The sequence below is a fragment of the Neofelis nebulosa genome, chromosome 3, assembly GCF_028018385.1.
Source record: "Neofelis nebulosa isolate mNeoNeb1 chromosome 3, mNeoNeb1.pri, whole genome shotgun sequence".
NCBI classification, from domain to species: domain Eukaryota; kingdom Metazoa; phylum Chordata; class Mammalia; order Carnivora; family Felidae; genus Neofelis; species Neofelis nebulosa.
The window spans coordinates 164,359,378-164,376,422 of NC_080784.1; the positions used below are offsets into that span (position 1 = coordinate 164,359,378).

Consider the following 17,045-nt stretch of genomic DNA (forward strand, 5'->3'; position numbering starts at 1 on the left):
TTTGTTTATTTTTGACACTTGACCACACTTCAATTAAAAACTTTGCCCTTTCAGGATGCTTGGGTGGCTCAGTTGGTTAAGCATCCTACTCTTGGTTTCGGCTCAGGTCATGATCTCACAGTGTCATGATTTCAAGCCCCATGTTGGGCTCTGCCCTGGCAGTGTGGAGCCTGCTTGGGATTCTCTCTCTCTCCCTCCCTCTTTTTCTGCCCCTCCCCCACTTGCACTGTCTCTGTTTCTCTCAAAATAAACTTAATTTTTTTTTTCTTTGCCCTTTCATAAACTGAATTCCAATCTCGTTTTTCCTTAACAGGTTGCCTTTCCCTGCACATAGCACATAAAGAATCATTCTTGTTATACTTTAGAATGCTAGATTTTCTTCAGGGTATTTTGTGCCAGATAAAGGAGCCTACAAAATCAGATTGGATTAGAGGTGTGCTCCCGGAATGGTGTTAAGTGTACCAACATCCACAGTCCATTTATTTTTACCATTTCTAGTGCCTTTCATTTTTTTATGTGTAAATCCAGCTTTCTGTCCCCTATCATATTCTTTCTGCCTAAAGAAATTTCTTTCAAGGCGCCTGGGTGGCGCAGTCGGTTAAGCGTCCGACTTCAGCCAGGTCACGATCTCGCGGTCCGTGAGTTCGAGCCCCGCGTCAGGCTCTGGGCTGATGGCTCGGAGCCTGGAGCCTGTTTCCGATTCTGTGTCTCCCTCTCTCTCTGCCCCTCCCCCGTTCATGCTCTGTCTCTCTCTGTCCCAAAAATAAATAAAAAACGTGGAAAAAAAAAAAAAAAAAAAAAAAAAAAAGAAATTTCTTTCAAGACTTCTTATAGTTCATGTCTATTGGTAATGAATACTTTCAATCGTGGTGTATCTGAAAAAGTCTTCATTTCTCTTCATACTTGAAAAAACTTTTTCACTTGGTATAGAAATTTGGGTTTACAATATTTCCTTTTCAGTACTTTAGAGGTGCTCCCTCATACTCTTCAGCTTTCATAGTTTCTGATGAGAAGTCTGCTAACATTCTTATTTTCTTTCCCGTCTTTCTCCCATCTTCTACCCTGCCCCAGTCTTTCTCATGAGTACCTACTGTGGTCTGTGGAGAAGAGCCTGTGAGTGAGTGCGAATCTTCCTTTTATCTCTGACTCCCAGGATTTCTAGACTTTCATGATAGCCCACACTTGACTCTAGAAATTCTTTACAGGGACGCATGGGTGGCTCAGTAGGTTAAGCGTCCGACTGCGGCTCAGGTCATGATCTCGCAGTTTGTGGGTTCAATCTCTGCATGGGGCTCTGTGCCGACAGCTCTGTGTCTCCCTCTCTCTGCTCCTCCTCTACTCACCCTCTCTTTCTCTGTCTCTCTCTTTCTCTCTCTCTCAAAAATAAGTAAATTTTTAAAAGAAATTCTTTACAAATTTTAGCTGGAGTTTTCTTACCTGCTTTTATGCAAAATCTGTCTTCCTTCCATACTTGGCTTCACATTAGCTAATACTCATATTACATTTCTCCTCGGAGGTGCCTATTTTTTGCTTAGATTTCAGGCTAGTTGGTTTCCCTACAACCTCAAGTCTTGAATGGACCCCAGAAAAACTATAATTTTATAGATTATCCTGCTTTTATTTTTCGTAGGGTGTGAGTGATGCTCTTTCCAGATTTTTACATTGTAAGAGAAATCCGTTTACTGAGATTTTTAAGTTTAATTCACAAATATTTAATCTATAAATCTAGCAAAAACAAAAAGCAGTTCCTTCTTAGGGTACTTTTGTAAATGAATTGATTAAATGCCTTTAAAATCTTCAACTACGGGCGCCCGGGTGGCTCGGTTAGTTAAATGTCTGACTCGATTTCTGCTCAGGTCTTGATCTCACAGTTGATGAGTTTGAGCCCCATGTCAGGCTCTGTGCTGATGATGCAGAGCCTGCTTGGGATTCCCTGTCTCCCTCTCTCTATGCCCCTCCCCTGCTTGTGGGCACTCTCTCTCTCTCAAAATAAATAGGCATTTTTTAAAAGAATTAAAAAAAGAAGAAAGTCTATGGGAGCAAACAATAAACAATACACATAATAAATAAACAATCAAGGGGCGCCTGGGTGGCTCAGTCGGTTAAGCGGCCGACTTCGGCTCAGGTCACGATCTCGCGGTCTGTGGGTTCGAGCCCCGTGTCGGGCTCTGTGCTGACCGCTCAGAGCCTGGAGCCCGTTTTCCGATTCTGTGTCTCCCTCTCTCTGACCCTCCCCCGTTCATGCTCTGTCTGTCTCTGTCTCAAAAATAAAAAATAAAAAATAAATAAATAAACAATCAACAGAGCAATTTAGAAATACTAAATGCCATGGAATAAAATAAAAATGGAGCAGGGTGTGTAGGATCAAGAGTGTAAGGGGAGGTTTGCAACTGTACGTAGAATGGTTACGAAAGGCCCTACTGAGAAAATGGCATTTGAGTAAAAATCAAAGGAGGGACAGAGCTGGCCATGTGGACATCTGGAGGAAGAGTATTCCAGGGCAGAAAGAATAGCTAATGTCAAGTTGTAGGATCGAGTCATGCTTAGCGTGTACAAGGGAAAGCAAGGAAGCCAGTGTGGCTGGAGTGGGGTAAAGGGGAAAGTAATAGATGAGGGCTGAGAATTGTTGTGGATTGGACCATACGGATGTCATTGGCTGAATATGCACAGTTTTGGAGAAATGGGAAGGAAATGCCATGTTCTTCGTTCAGCACAATGGTGGATATACTTAATTCCGTTACTTCTCTCTAATTTTTTTTTTTTACGTTTTTTTATACTTTTTCTTTTTCCTAATTTTCAAAAGTTTGACCATTCTCAGAGGCAAGATATCTCCAGTCTGAATTTCTCGAGTTTTCTGGTCTCTAGCCTCGTCTCATTTCCGCCTCTACCTGCTACAAGGAGAGGCGGGGAATTTCAGCTATTTTTTCCAGTAGGCCCTGGGCACGGAAAGAGGAAAAGGGCTGTGTGTGATTTGGGGCCACTGTGGCAGTCTGGGCGGGAAACAGGTGTCATTGTCATTAGAGGTCATCAAAAACAGCTTACTGAAGGGGCCACTCGGAAGGTGTGCACAGTGATGGTGTGGTACTCCGTGCAAGTGAGAGTGTGTGTTTCAGTGGCAGGGGTGGAGCCATTACCACATAGGAGAATAAAAGCAATGACTTAGAACTCTGAGGGTTTGTGCCCTATGTTGGAAAATCAACCACTACATTAATCTGGGAGGGGAGTTTAAATGCACATAAGATAGCATGTCACTGCCTTTGGAATCCTCTGCATTCATAGCGTTGTCTTTTTTGGTTTCCGGTCCCTGCATCCCTATTTTCTTGGACGGGAAGATTACAACCTGCCATCCTCACCCAAGAAGTTCAACCCACCCTAGACATGAGAACAAATCTTTAATCTTGGAGAATTTACTTCCTAGTTCATTATAGGAAAGACAGGTTAATCTGTCTCAGACTTTGGATTGCTATTCGTAATGCATTTTTGGTTACAAAAAAAAAAAAAAAAAATCCAGCTAGCCTAAGTATATTCCAGATATCAGGTGTGCCCCCTTGCACATGGAGATTTAGTTAAACGTGGTCTGAATCCCAGTACCACTGCCTGTGAGAATTCAGTCCTCACCACCATCTCCAAGGGTTCCCGGGTCACTTTCTCTTGTTTCTTCCTGCCTCCACACTCCCACATGGGCACGGGCTGTGCCAGTTCTGCTTCTTGTCTATCTGGCCGTTAAGTCTAGATTTTTCACCAGTCTCCCCAAATATGCTCATTACTTCAGCATTTTGTGAGGATAGAAACTTTAATGACAGGTCACTTTTCACTGTCTCAGTTCATTTTACCTTCAATTACCTTTCCTGTTTAAGGAGGACGTACAGTGCTTATGAACAAAAGAACAAATAGGAAGTGCACCATATTTAGGTGCTAGGATATTTTTAGTGGGGCAAGGGGAAAAGAGTAATATACCTTCTTTTCTAGGAAGAATAGAACAAAAGCAACTTTGAATATGGGCATACCATCAGTTTCATAAACCTCCCTCCAACAAATCCACAGAACAATAAATAAATTCTGGCAGTTCCCTTTGTTTCTGTACCACCCACCATCTATGAGAATTTTTTTTAAGTTTTATTTATTTATTTTAACAGAGAGAGAGAGAGAGCATGAGCAGGGGAGGGGCAGAGAGAGAGAAAGAGAGAAGGAGAGAGAGAGAATCCCAAGCAGGCTGTGTGCTGTCAGCACATAGCCCGATGCAAGGCTGGATCTCATGAACTGGGAGATCATGACCTGAGCCAAAGCCAAGAGTCGGACACTTCATGGACAGAGCCACCCAGGCGCCCCTCTATGAGAATTGCTAATATATATGAGAGTCCTATGTTGCAATGAAAAGGCCGTCAGAAATAAATTTTTCCATTTGTGAAACCATAGCCAAATATTCCAGCCAATATGATAGCTTGTATAACTTGGGGTCATTTTCAAAATATTTGACAATCAGTACAGGACAGGCATCGACCAGCAATAGACCAGACCAGTTGGACGAGGTGTCAGGAGTCAATACCTAGTACAGCCCCGTGGTAGATACCAGCTGAGTATCTACCTTCGCTACAACCCAACAGCAACTTGGCTAATTCACATCATTTTGTTCCCAGATGTTCCTTTTCTCTTTCCATTCCCAAACCAAACTTTGTTCATCACTTACGCAACAAAGACATTGTTAAACTTCTTCATGTGCCCTCCCAACATTTCTCAGCTCCTGTCCCATTGTTGCCCCCGTAGGTATTATCCCTAATAAAGTCCATATTTCATCATACCTTGGCATCTGTTTCTCCCGGGACCCAGACAAACCCTCTAATGGTTGTATCAAAATCACAGACAGCAGAGCTCACTTGTTACATCTGGATTTATCCCTGGGTCACTGCAGAGGTTGATTTCATTTCCATTACTTTTGGTATGTACCTTGGCAGACTCTGAGTTTATTTCTCACTTTATCCCTCTTTCCATCAACCAGCAGAATCCTAAGACTTCCTGATGAGGATCTACTTTTGCTCTTCCATAAAAATCTCATGGGATCATTTCCAGGGGAGGACAATGGTATGAACACAAGTCAGCCAGTTAAGCAGGGGTGAAGAGGGTGGGTGGTGTATGGACTGTATAGAATGGGGAGATTTGGGGGAGAGGGCATGGGGGACAGGGAGAAATAATGATAATCAGTCTAGAGAGTTTGGCTTTGAGAAGACTGACACTTGGGACTAACCCACTGGCGACCCCTGGCATGTGGTTCCTGATTTCTTTATCCTGGAGGAGATGCCACCTTGAAATGGGCTGAAGGTAGGCCAGGAACGTCACGAATCTTCTTCTGACTTCAAGTTCAAAGGAGTTAGTGCGTGCAGCAGGCCCTAGGGGCAGAGATGAGGAAGGGACATCCCATCACCACTGCTGTCCCTCTGCCCAAACTTCCCAACTCCATGACGTTGAAGAACGAGCATCTCACAGTACCTGGCTTAGTGCCATTCTCACACCGTAGTCACAGCTGTGAGTTTAATGGGCAGAAGGAACATGAACAGTGTTGATCCAGGTGCAGCCGGATCACCTGGAAGGACTGGCCACCCTGGGGAGACACTTCAGTGAGAGTCACCCAACACGGGGGTGTGAGTATGCCTGTGGCATAACATGTCAAAGCTGCACATCCAGTCCACCTCCTGGGGCAACTCAGAGAAAGTGGGATTGGACTGGAAGGGTGGCCTCTCCTCTTGCCAGATGGACCGCACCACTCCAGGGGGACAACCTGAACTGGAAGAACCAGCCTGGCCACCCTGAGCTGATGGCCAGCACTGATATCGACAAAGCCTCAAATTAAGACGGTACAAACAGGGAACTTGGCAATCTGGGGCCTCTATTACCCAGACCAGTTAATAACGCTGCTTCTGGCTCTGAACTCTCCATAAATGTTCAGTGAACTGACATGAAGGGATCTGAATACAAAATGCAGGCCTCTTCTCAGCCGTTCTCACATCCTAGCAGGAATGATTTCCTGCTGCCTCACCTGTACCTTGGCCCCTGGCTTGCAGTCGAGTCAACATTTCCAACTCAGGATCGGTTGAGCTACTCAGTAATGGAGGACTCCAGGAAAGGTCTGTGATGATAACTACCCACCCCCCCCACCCCCCAGTCTCGCAGTTGGCAAAGGACAGGTGGTCAAAGTATTCATTACTCGGTGATCATCTACACTTTGGACGGGAAGGACAGCTTCCACACTGACTTTGGGAGGAGATGGCTGCTCCTGGGGCGGAGTTCCCGGAACTGGACCTGAAGAACCCTCCCTCCACATAGCCCAAACCTGTGTCCACTGCCCTGCTTCCCTGTGGCTTCATGACCACCAGGAGGTCTACCCTTGTTTAGTCTAAGCAGCTTGTCATGGAGAAGTGACAGGTAGCCATGGAATTCAGCTCTAAGAAAGACCTGAAAAGGCACCCATCCAGATTCATCATCCACCGTGAAAAGGAGTATCTTCACCTGCTCAGGATTCAAGAAAAGTCAAAGGAACTTTCCTTTGCTATTAGCCAGAATCTGACTGAGAGGCCATCTCCTCGTTGATGGTGAGTGGTCTTCATGATATTCTCTTTCTTATATTCTTTGACTTAGGAGAAGTAAAGGACAGGCTTCTTGGCAGTGATCCCCATTTTTGAGGACCTGCCCTTTCTTGGACAGAAGTGAAAGTTCACTGAGAAGGAAAACACAGCCCCGCCTAGAAAGTTGGCTTCCTCTATACTTCTCGCACCAAGGAGGCCAGCAACGTGATCCCTCTCTCGATTTTGCCTTTTCCACTCCATCTCACTGGGACATTTTTGTGGGTGTGTCTGTAAGTCATTGTATGTTACTAGTTATTATGAATTTTCTACTCCCTCCGGAAAAAGTTTGAAGAAGTCAGGCTCTAAGGCCTAAACAAGGCTCTCAGGCCTGAACTCTATAATACAGCAGAAAAGACAGCAAATATAGTGGAGAGTTGTGGGGAGGAAAATGCTAATTTGTTCTCCACTGAGGACTGACAGCACAGAAAATAGAATTAAATGGGAATTTAGATATGTGACACTTAAAAAGCTTATGAGGTTTGAGGTGGGGATCTTTAAAAATGGTTTACTGAAGTAAGCCGACTCCACTTTCAAGGAATTTCAATTCTACTGATGTGAATATCTACAGATGTTTCTGTTGCCTGTAAAGAACGGGCCTTTTTCAAATTCTGCCCAAGGTGCCAGCAATTCTGACAGTGGGCGGGAAACCCAGAGGCCACATTTGAGAATTAGTCTTTCTACCCTCTCGGAGAACCCGCCCCTACAATGTGAAATTTGTAAAGCTGTAAGAGGCCACGAGTTCTCTGGGGTAACATACATAGACTCTAGAAGCAGGTTAGGCTCCCTTTCTTGTGGACTCCCTTCTCTGCATGGCCCTACAGAGCTAAGGGCCACCACGAGGCTGTGTGGGCACCCGGGAAGACTATGAACCCTAAAATCAAGAGGAACTGCACTCGTGTTGGCTCTGCCATTTACTAGCTGGGCAAACTGGGGCAGATACTTTTTACCTGGGAGCCTCTAGATGAGAAGAAAAAGCCCCCCCCCTCCTTCGTCCAAGTGCCCCTGCGCTACTCCTCTGTTATGGTGATTCCCACCTTTAGTTGTTTAATCACTGGCCTTAAACTCTACTTCTCCTTTGATTATGAGTTCCTGAAAATACTCTTGTTCTCCTTGACCTTGCCTCACATATTAATGGTGTTTCATAAGTTTGCTGAAGAAGCGAGTGAAAGAATTAGTGAGTGAACAAGGAATGTCTAGACTGTAGCATTATTGTAAAATTGAAATGGAATACAATCAGCCCCCTGTCCAAAGTCAACAGGCCTAGACTCCTGGGAAAGGAAGGGAAACCTCAAGATTTAATTTGATGTGAATTCCTCCATCCTCTCGTCCTTTCCTTGTTTTAGATTCAACTTTTATTTATTTTTTTTAATTTTTTTTTTTTTGTTTTTAATGTTTATTTATTTTTGAGGCAGAGAGAGACAGAGCATGAACGGGGGAGGGGCAGAGAGAGAGGGAGACACAGAATCCGAAGCAGGCTCCAGGCTCTGAGCGGTCAGCACAGAGCCCGACGCGGGGCTCGAACCCACAGACCGTGAGATCATAACCTGAGCCGAAGTCGGAGGCTCAACTAACTGAGCCACCCAGGCGCCCCTCAACTTTTATTTTTAATGTTTATTTATTTTTGAAAGAGAGAGAGAGAGGGTGAGTGGGGGAGGAGACAGAGAAGGAGACACAGAATCCGAAGCAGGCTCCAGGCTCTGGGCTGTCAGCACAGAGCCCAACACGGGGCTTGAACCCACAGACTGCGAGAGCATGACCTGAGCCGAAGTTGGACACTTAACCGACTGAGCCACCCAGGCGCCCTGTCTTAGATTCTTCTTTAGTTCTTTGAACTAATATTTATCACAGGCATTGGGCAATGGGCTGAGGCCTGGGCATCTATGAAAAGCCATGTTCCCTACTTGGCTGTCTAGAGAGGAGAGAGTCTTTAAGAACTGACAATCAGTGACAGAACCGCTGAAGTAGAGTGTGTGGTAAGCACAAGGCAGGCACAGATATCCACTCAGGGAGGTCACAGAAGTTTCTGTGAAGGAGATGGCATTTGAGCTGAGCCCTATGGATGGAGGAGGAGTTTCCCAGCCTGAGGGAGGAGTAACACCTGAGTCTCGGGTCTGCCTGTCATCAGTTGGGCATGTCACACAAGTTACGTCACCTTCCAGAGACTCAGTTTCTTCATCTGTTAAGTAGAGTCAGCTCATGGGATTTCTGCCAGGAATCTGTGAGAGAACACAGACAGCGTGCATACCATCCATCCAGGCAATGGCAAATGAACAATGACTGTTAGATGGCCTCGCAGGGGTGAGAGCCTAGACGTGAGAGACCTTGGTTGTTAAGGGAACCACAAGCAAGTTTTGGGGGTATGCAAGGAGAACCGCCGTAAACAGTGCCTCTTTCCAAACTCGGGTCTGGGATAATCTGGAAAATATTCAAAAGAATAATGATGGAGGCAAAAATATCACCTTTTATTATTTTTTTTTTAATTTTTTTTTTTTTAACATTTATTTATTTTTGAGACAGAGAGAGACAGAGCATGAACAGGGGAGGGGCAGAGAGAGAGGTAGACACAGAATCTGAAACAGGCTCCAGGCCCTGAGCTGTCAGCACAGAGCCCGACGCGCTCAAACCCACGGACCGTGAGATCATGACCTGAGCCGAAGTCGGACGCTTAACCGACCAAGCCACCCAGGCGCCCCAAAAATATCACCTTTTAAATGGTAGTGGCTAAATTGGAGAACACCCGGGACAAGGGAAAACAGAGCTTGAAGACACCCGGACCAGGCAGACCTGGGAGTGGCGGTTTCTCAAACAGAAGGCCGGCCAGAGAAAACTCAGAGCACAGCAGCACAGCACAGGGAAAGTCTGCCTTGCTCCCAACACAGAAAAGGGAGGAGCAAAGCCGAGGTTACCTGGTTGTTCTTTCCCGTATTTCCAGTCGGGGACTCCCAGAGGAAGAGGGGGGGAAAGTGTGGAGCTAGTCAGGGCCTGCTTTGGAAACCACTTTCCCGTGGAAGTGGGGGTGTGAGGGAGTGCTCCCCTCCGACACAGAGTTACTCGGGCCTGGGGTCTGGGAGGTGGATGGTGTTCTGCGGATGGAAAAGATAAGAAAGATCTTGACGAGTTTTGATAGGCAGGCAGGGGCCAGATCGTGAAAAACCTCAAGTGCCAGGCAAGGCAAATAAGCTGAAGGTGGGGTGACCACCGAGAGGGAAGGGAGAGACACTGAGCAGAAGTGTCAAGCTTAGTGACCAGGACAGCAGGACATATCTAAATAGTGGGTCTAGGCTTCATGCTTATAGGAAGAGGGAAGGTGGTGCCATGGTCCTGCCAGGTCACCAGGAAGTCGAAGAGGCTGGCAAGGAAGTTGAATCTGGGCCAGATAAGCTTGAAGTAAAACCTAGGGAGCAGGTATTCTTGGGCAGCCTCCAGGAAGCAGGGATCACAATCAGTGCAGAGAAGAAAGCGAAGTTTCAATAAGGGAGTGAAAAACCTGGAGGGTTGAGAATAGCATTCTCTGATTTTTTGAAATGGAAGATTTGGGGGTGATAAGAAGATCCAACGGGTAGCCCTCAGAAAGGGTAGCCTAAGAGGAGTCGAGGTCAATGTCCTTATAGTTGAGGGGGTCAAGGATGCTGGAGGGGTCATCTACAGTGCCATGAAAGCCCTCAGAATGAAGCCAAAGTTAGCAAAGAGAAGAGACATTTTCCATTTTCCATATATGGTACTAGGTCAATCATTATAGCTGTATATGAAGGAACCAGTAAAGAAACAAAGACATGATAGCCTCCAAAATAGTAATAATCATCACCCAAAAATGGAGTAACCCACCTGGTTTATGCAGGGGTGGAGTCATATACACATAAAGATATTTACAGTTCCGGAATATAGGCCTTGTGATAATTATAGTTGTGTGTATGTGCTGAAGCAGAGTATGCTGGCCACAAATATGTGCCAAGTTCACAAAATACGTGCCAAATCCAATACCTGATGCACTACCTCTCCCCCAAATAGCACGCAAAGCAGAGAAATGTCTGCTCCTAACCTGTAGATCCATAGCGTGTCCTAGAAGCTCATCTGCCAACCAGGCAGTACACAGGCTGTGAGTTTGTGGGAGAACCAGAAACTCTTCCACATACACAGAACCAGATGGCATCTATCACATCAGCTGATAGTTGTGATTATTACTATTATTTTCCATAATTGCCCTTGTGGGATCTGCTTATTTGCATCATGCTAAGCACTTGTAATTAGCCAATGAAAGATTTGGGGCTAAGCTAGTTTAAAAAAAAAAACAAAAAACCTGAGGCCAATTTGATGGAATGTATACAGCAATTCCATCTCATAATGCTGAGCACTTTCAGCCAAAGAAGCTTTTTCTAGAGATGTGTTTATTAAAATCAGATGGGATATGTTTTTGTTGTGGCATTTAGTCATCTTAGACAACTCTACAAATATGCCATGAGAAAAAAAAAGGAAGCAAACAGGGGCAAAGTAATTCTGACGAATCACGAGGCATGGTCTTAGCAATGGGTCCATTGCCAGGAGGAATCCTTGAGGATGCCAACCTTCATTGTGTTGATCTAGAAGGAAAGAGCTTTGAAAACAGACCTCCTCTCCCCCCTTAGATTTCCCTGTCAAGACACATAAAAGAATTCAAACTAATCAAAAAGCCCAAGTGAGCTGGCTGGTTAACTAGGACAGGCCCAACCTTGAGTTCAGAGGGATTTCTAATGTGTTCCACCTGCCCTTCCAGACAAAGATGTTTACGGGCTATAACGACTGCAAAGGAGACGTGCTTCTAAAGAGAAAGAAGACCATAAAGTAGCCAAAATGGCACATCCTGGAAGTTTAGCTCAACACCGAAAACATTGTCACTCTTTATTTTTTCTAGATAAGTGTACTCTTGATCTCCTTTATCTATTTCATCCCCTCCATCCGCCCCCCCCCCACCCCCGACTCCCCACATACACACCTACCTTCTGGCAACCTTCAGTTCGTTCTATGTATTCAAGAGTCTGTCTTCTGGTTCGTCTCTTAAAACATTGTCACTCTTGATAAATTACCCTGTGCATAAGATGCTGAATTTATTTCTTCCTTTTTTTTTTTTTTTCAATTAAAAAAGCTGTTTATTCATCATGAGAGTAGTAGCCAGCAATATCATGGAGACCGGAAGCAGTCAGCCCTCGAGGGGCTTCATAATCTGGTCCTACAGTACCCATCCAAACTTAGCATGTGATGGATCCTCTTCCCCTGTTTCCACCTGCTCCCCCACCACACCTTCCTCCCCACCACACATAGGCTGTGATCATTCCTGCCTCCATCTACACGGCCACCCTGTTTGGAACTGTGTGCCCTTCTCACCATCTCGCCAGATCCTTCAAGGTTCAATACGTTCTCCATGAAATCTTCCCTGATGGTACCAGCCAACACCATTCTTTTCCTTTCCTGACTGTCTCGCCGTCTTCTGTGAAACTAGGCATAGAAATTACATTGTCCTTGGACTTACATCTTGAAGATTCTAAGGTTACCTCTCAGCTCGAGGGCACCATCGCCCTTTAGCAAGGACTAGAGACTACTCCGTATGGTATGGGGGAAAAGAATGGAGCAGTGTGCATCTGGTATTTGCCAACCCAGGTCTCCATCATCCGTCATGGCGGTGGTGGTATTGGAACTTAATTTTACATGGTCTCATATTACCCAATGGCATGTTGTTCCTTCCATGTTCTTAGGGCTGCCCTGATAAGATTTTCAGATTTTATTTATTTATTTATTAAAAAAAAAATTTTTTTTTTAATGTTTATTTATTTTTGAGACAGAGAGAGACAGAGAATGAACGAGGGAGGGTCAGAGAAAGAGGGAGACACAGAACCCGAAGCAGGCTCCAGGCTCTGAGCTGTCAGCACAGAGCCCGATGCAGGGCTTGAACTCACAGACGGTGAGATCATGACCTGAGCCGAAGTCGGACGCTTAACCGACTGAGCCACCCAGGTGCCCCGATTTTCAGATTTTAAAGGCACTGACTGTTGAAGTTATAGAGAGAAATAACCATAAAAGGTGCCATAGAGACTTACAACTCATTGTTCTAAAGGGATCCATCAAGTTGATCTTCCATTCTCCAGTTGATTTGACGGGCTTCGAAAAGATGATTTCATACTTCAAAAGTACGATTTCATGGATTTCCTGGTGCGTTTCGCATAACTGTATGTAGAAATACATGCACGTGTGTATATGTTCTATGCGTATATACTGTACGTATAAACCAGATTAGTAATTCATCTGTAACTGAAGACACTCCTTCCCAGAAACTACACTCCCCCAGGGCTACTTCCACAAGATACTTCCTTCTGAATAGGGAACGGGTGAGAAGCTTCATTAGTGTCCACGAAGTTGCCCCATGAGCATGAAATTAGAAACTTTCCTCCCCTTCTTTCCGCTGGTTAAAACTGCTCTGGGCCTGCTGCTTGCGGGCTGGTCCGTCCTTAAGTAACTTCTCAGCCTTTCTATATGCCTGGGTTTCCCCAGCTTTGAATGCACATAGCACCTAACTTAAAGGGTTGTTGTAAAAAAATACTTAGAACAGTAAGTAGCACCCGCTAAGTGCCTATTCAATGCTAGTTTCTTACGTTTCTGATTTATATCTTTTCCACAACACTTTAGAAATGTCATTTCCTGAATAATGCAACGACAGCCCCAATGGAATAATGAAACCCATATTGATTTTTTTTTTTTGTAACCGTGAGAGATTATTCTAAATCCAGGAGTACCAAGATGCCTCTTACTTGGGATGGCTGATTGTGTGAAATACATCTACTTTTGTCTCTTTCTCTTCGTGTATACGCCATACTAGGGTGTGAACTCCACTCCTGCTTCAACTCTTGTTCTTAATGTTTATTCATCAGGCCATATATGTAGATGGCTGAGTGTATGTGACTATAGCAAGGGAAGCCTCATAGCCTGGGAGGCTTTGGATAAAGCTTTGTGCCTGATCACTTCCTACCAATTCTTTTCCCCTGCAACTCCCCCACCAAAACCAAAACAAAACAAACAAACAAACAAACAAAAAAACTGTGATTCTGCCCTGCGAGGACAGATTTGGTGGCCCTAGCAAAAAAAGGTGAGGCATGACTGACACACAGGAAAGGCAGGTAGCTTCAAGACTGCCAGAGGCTCGGCCTTCTAGATGACTCATGGGGTTGGCCACTCGCCCTGCCCTTCTCAGGGACAAGGGGACACCCTGTCAAAGTGAAGGAGAAGTCTTTCTTTTGTTGTTTCTCAGTTGAGTCTCAGCTGGTGGACCTGTACTTTTCCTGAAAGACCTAAGTGGTGGAAAAGTGTTTGCAGAGTCGTTTTGTTGTTAATACGACAGGGGAGGCCACGCCTACCTTAGTTTCTATTGGATAAAAATGTGAGTGGGGATTTTTTTTTTTTTTTTTTTTTAAGGCTTTTCATTCTCTTCAGAGCGCACCCAGCTCCCAGGTGGGGAAGGTGTAACACAGCAGTCTGGGATGGCTGGGGGAGGGTGGCCAGGGAAGTATCCAGAGTCTGCCCTGTACCTCCGGCACTTAACTAGAATTTCTCCTCCTTCCCTGGCTGATCTTTTACAAGGTATTGAATGACTGGCTGCGCTCAGTTAAAGTGGAGGCCAAGAGAGCAGAATCAAGACCTCCTTCCCTCCCTCCTCCCTCCTCCCCCTCTCCTTGATTCCTCGTCCTCCACCCCTCCCCCAGTCAGGACGCCAACCTACCCATCGCAGGACCTACCGAAACCCGCTAAAGTAGTCCAATGTTAGAATGTGTGGAACCAAAGCGTTTCCAATATCAGGAGAGAGACACAGAATGGGGGAGGGGGGGACAGGGAGGGATAGGAATTTCAATGCTTTTTTCTTAAGGGGTGGGGGGAGGAGGAAATGTCTCTCTGAGGAAATGTCTCTGCCATCTCTTGGAGTGAGAACGGACAGTATCCCCAGGTAGCGCTCCAGAGAGTGAATAAATTGTTGAGAGATGCTGGATGGGGACCACAGACATATAGGACGTTTAAATACAATGAAGGGAGTTGTTTACAATCTTCTGGAAGATGCCAAAGCGTTTAACAGTCAGTCCTAATAGTTCCCAGCTGCGGCTGTGGTGCTGGCGGAGCTGAGCTGTGGAGTTACTATCTTTTCCTGCTGGAAAAACTGAAGCAACACAGCGACTTGCCCAGGGTCACACACCAGGCTTGGGACAGAAATAATCCTGACTCCTTCCTGGCTGTAACCAGCAGACAAAGCCACCTTATTACTGTACTATCATTCAAATCTGAATCATTTAAATTGTTCCTAATTGCAGGCCTACAAGTGAACTGTCAACTCCATGTGACTAAGACGCCAGGCAAGCCGAGGTAGGAATGACCTTGAAGTTTTACAAACTCCTGAATAAGGGCTTAAAACGCTGCCCTCCCACTGGGGCGGGGGTAGGGAAAAAGCATTTGAAAACGTGACCTTGAAAATGCCAACAAATATCATATTAAGATTTTTTTTGAATTTGAAGGGATGCCTGGGTGGCTCAGTCAATTAAGTGTCCCAACTTCGGTTCTGGTCATGATCTCATCATTCGTGAGTTTGAGCTCAGCGTCGGGCTCTGTCCCGACAGCCAGAGCCCGGAGCCTGCTTCGGATTCTGTGTCTCCCTCTCTCTGCCCCTCCTCCGCTTGCACTCTGTGTGTGTGTCTCTCTCTCTCTCTTGAAAATAAAGTGACATTTAAAAAATTTTTAAAAAGATGTATTTGGAGAGTCACCTCCAATTTTTTTAAAATTAGAACACAGAAACACGTGGGATTCAAATGGATGCCATTCAAAAAGGCATTTGAGGGTGACTCTCAAATATTTTCCAAAAAGTCAGTCTTCACACTCTTCTTTTTATGCCCACGAATTTACTGTCTTGATTTGGTGGTGCAGTGTCTTTTTTAAGTCTTTTAGGGACAGCTACTTGGGACGGGGTGGGAGGAGGGGGCCGAGGAAACAACCAGGCTTTTAAGTTCCAATCTGTCCACGGGGCTGGACACGTGCCGTGCTCAGGAAAGAAAGTAAATTCCAACCGGCAAATTGCTCTAACTGATTCATTTGTCCGAACCGAGACGCCACCTACCTGCTCACAGGTATTCAGGTAAATGACAGGTGGGCGGGACCTATTGACTGTTTCAGTAGCTAAGGTCCCAGCAATGTTTTATCTGTGAGGCTCCCTGTGATGTCACACATTTCCTGCTCTCAACCAACCAATGCCTTCCTCCTTCCTTTAGGCACCTGTACGCTGAGGTTGAGCCTGGTCACTGCTCAGGCAGCCCCACGAGCTGCTGGATTCACCCACAAGGCATGGAAACTTTGGGGCTGCTGCTGCTTTGAGAGCCCCAGACACACACTTGAAAAGGTGAGTTGAAACTCTCCATTTTTCTCCTTTGACGTTCAGCCCCATGGCCCCTGAGGGATCTGAATGAGGAATTTGAATGAAAAAAATACATAAGCTGAATGGCTTAGCTCTGAGTTTGTCCCACAGGGAGAAGCCCTTTTGAGAGGGAAGAGCAGAGAGATGCCTTTGACATTTTGGTTGCACAGGAAAATTCTCCCAGGCCAGATATTTAATCCTTTTTGTTTCCCTTAATCATTAAGCCAGCCTCTGCTTGTCTGGGAAGTTGATCTGATTTTTTTTTTTTTTTTTTTAAACCCTGCAGTGGAGACTTTTTTGAAACTGAACTCAAAGGTTCAGACCTGTCTGGCCCGTTTAATGGGGGTTGGGAGGCCAGTGCCGACTGAATTCACGGTTGCCTTATTTTTGCCTTACTTTCTGCATTTGTCTCCCCAGAGGTAATTTCCATCTGAACCTAACATGTCCCCACCCCCACCCCCCACCAGAAGTCTGTTTCTCAGGTGAATCTTGCTGCCCCCCTCAGAAGCCCTGGACTCCTTTTCCTTCCTCTTTCTTCTCTAAAAACTTCTTCTGTTTTCTTTGTTCTTTGTTGACGCTCTTAAAATCCACTTTGCAGTCTGGATTAGAATTGTTTACATCCAGACCTGGCCTGGCTGCCTGCTGACCTTTGATTTAAAGAAAAGATCATTTCCTCAGTGCTTACAAGAATGTAACTTCAGGTCTGATCTTTAATTGTTGTTGTTGGTTTTTTTTAATCCTTCCACTTTTTTCCCCCTTTAACAGCAAATCTTTATTTAATATTTTTAATAGCAAATATATGGAGGAGATTGTTCTCCCCGGGACCTGACTTTTTTTTTTTTTTTTTTTTTTAAGTAATTTTACTCCTAGGATCCATTTTTGTTTTCTTACTCCTGATCCCACAGCCTATACTCCTTCTGTTCTTGACAGCCCAAGAGCCCCACTCTACATCCAGCAGAGAAAGGAAAATACATCCCGTTTTCCTGCTGAGCTGAGCTGGAAAACATGGAGGGGAG

General features: G+C 45.3%; 1 protein-coding gene across 3 annotated transcripts in view; it reads left to right on the forward strand.

Moving 5' to 3' along the window:
- LNX1 (ligand of numb-protein X 1) overlaps positions 1 to 17,045 on the forward strand; it is a 185,047-nt gene that overhangs the window by 45,675 nt on the left and 122,327 nt on the right. Inside the window, exons 1-3 of one of the 3 annotated variants that reach the window (XM_058722572.1) lie at positions 6,208 to 6,584; positions 14,939 to 14,990; positions 15,887 to 16,014. The gene's annotated coding sequence lies outside the window, so the exon portion shown is untranslated. Of the gene's footprint in view, positions 1 to 6,207; positions 6,585 to 14,938; positions 14,991 to 15,886; positions 16,015 to 17,045 lie in introns of those variants that run through there. The other 2 variants (XM_058722570.1, XM_058722571.1) reach the window with 2 other exon arrangements.